The sequence below is a fragment of the Palaemon carinicauda genome, chromosome 34 (assembly GCF_036898095.1).
Source record: "Palaemon carinicauda isolate YSFRI2023 chromosome 34, ASM3689809v2, whole genome shotgun sequence".
NCBI classification, from domain to species: Eukaryota; Metazoa; Arthropoda; class Malacostraca; order Decapoda; family Palaemonidae; genus Palaemon; species Palaemon carinicauda.
Window position 1 is genome coordinate 48,954,000 of NC_090758.1, and position 2,500 is coordinate 48,956,499.

The 2,500-nt window shown below is 41.0% G+C and overlaps 1 protein-coding gene across 1 annotated transcript in view; it reads left to right on the top strand.

The window, feature by feature from the left end:
- Positions 1-2,500, top strand: part of LOC137627138 (uncharacterized) — a 428,038-nt gene that overhangs the window by 271,863 nt on the left and 153,675 nt on the right. The window lies entirely within an intron of this gene.

Consider the following 2,500-nt stretch of genomic DNA (forward strand, 5'->3'; position numbering starts at 1 on the left):
TTGCTCGCCATTCATTCCTATTTCTAGCACACTCTCTTGCCTTTCTCATATCTATCTTCCTATCACCCAGAGGTTCTTTCACTCCATCCATCCACCCAAACCTTGGCCCTTCTGTTGTACTCCTCCCATCAACTCCTGCATTTATCACCTTTTTTAGCAGACAGTTATTTTCCATTCTCTCACCATGGCCAAACCACTTCAACACATTCATATCGACTCTAGATTCTAACTCATTTCTTACACCCGTTCTCACCCTCTCTACTTCGTTCCTAACCTTATCTACTCGAGATACACCAGCCATACTCCTTAGACACTTCATCTCGAACACTTTCAATTTCTGTCTCTCTGCCACTTTCATTCCCCAAAACTCCGATCCATACATCACAGTTGGTACAATCACTTTCTCATACAGAACTCTCTTTACACTCGTGCCCAACCAACTATTTTTTACTACTCCCTTAACTGCCACCACCACTTTGCATCCTTCATTCACTCTGACATACATCTGCTTCAACTCAACCATTTGCTGCAACAACAGACCTCTAGTACTTAAAGTGATCCACCTCCTCAAGTAACTCTACATTCAACATATTCAACCTCACACTACCTTCCCTTCTCGTACATCTCAAAACCTTATTCTTACCCACATTAACTCTCAACTTTCTTCTCTCAAACACCCTTCCAAATTCTGTCACTAATCGGCCAAGCTTCTCTTACGCGTCTGCAACAAGTACAGTATCATCAGCAAACAACATGATTTACCTCTCATTCATGGTCATTCTCGTCTACTAGTTCCAATCCTCGTCCAAGCACTCGAGCATTCATCTCTCTCACCACTCTATCAACATACAAGTTAAACAACCACGGTGATATCACACATCCCTGTCGCAGTCCCACTCTCACTGGGAACCAATCACTCACTTCATTTCCTATCTCAACACATGCTCGCAACAACTTTCCACCAACTCCATATAACCTCATCACATTCCACATTGCTTCCCTATCAAATCTATCATACGCTTTTTCCAGATCCATAAGCGCAACATACACCTCCTGTCCTTTTGCTAAATATTTCTCGCATATCTGCCTAACTTTAAATATCTGATTTATACAACCACTACCTCTTCTAAAACCACCTTGTACTTCTAAGATTGCATTCTCTGTTTTATCCTTAATCCGATTAATCAGTACTCTACCTTACACTTTTCCAACTACACTCAACAAACTAATACCCCTTGAATTACAGCACTCATGCACTTCTCTCTTACCCTTGTATAGTGGTACAATACACGCACAAACCTAATCTACTGGTACCATTGACAACATAAAACACATTAAACAATCTCACCAACCATTCAAGTACAGTCACACCCCCTTCCTTCAAAATATCTGCTCTCACACCATCCATAACAAATGCTTCTCCTACTCTCGTTTCATTTAGTGCTCTCCTCACTTCCTCTCTTGTAAACTCTCTCATTTTCATCTCCCATCACTAGCACCTCAACACCTGCAACAGCAGTTATATCTGCCTCCCTATTATCCTCAACATTCAGTAAACTTTCAAAATACTCCGCCCACCTCTTCCTTGCCTCCTCTCCTTTTAACAACCTTCTATTTCCATCTTTCACTGTCTCTTCAATTCTTAAACCAGCCTTCCTTACTTTCTTCACTTCTTTCTAAAACTTCTTCATATTCTCTTCATATGAATGAGCCAATCCCTGACCTCACTTCAGGTCAGCTGCCCTCTTTGCCACACTTACCTTGCACTTTACTTCCACATTTTTCTTTCTATATCCATCATACTTCTCTACACTATTACTCTGCAGCCATTCTTCAAAAGCCCTCTTTTTCTATTCCACTTCTACCTTGACTCCTTCATTCCACCATTCACTGCCCTTCCTCATGCTTCCTCCAACAAACTCCTTGCCACACGCATCACTTGCAATCCCAACAAAATTTTTCTTTACTAACTTCCACTCCTCCTCTAAATTACCAGTTCCTCTTACTTTCACTTCGTCATATGCCCTTTTCAACTTTTCTAGATATTTACTTTTTACCACCGGTTTTATTAACTATTCAACCCTCACTAGCTCCCTTTTACATCCGCCTACTCTATTCCCCCACTCTTTTGCTACAACTAATTTTCCTTCCACCAAAAAATGATCAGACATACCGTTAGCCATACCCCTAAACACGTGCACGTCTTTCAATCTTCCAAACATTCTTTCAGTTATCAACACATAATACATTAACGCCCTTTCTAACACTCCTCCATTTTCTACTCTTACCCATGTATACCAGTTTTTATCTCTCTTTTTAAAAGAGATAGAGCTAATCACCTTCTCTTGCTCAACACATATATCTACCACTCTCTCACCACTCTCATTTTCACCTGGTACGCCATAGTTCCTAATGACACCTTCTACCTCTCCAGCGCCCACTCTAGCATTTAAGTCACTGATGACAACTACATAATTCCTTCTACCCAGTCCTTCTACAC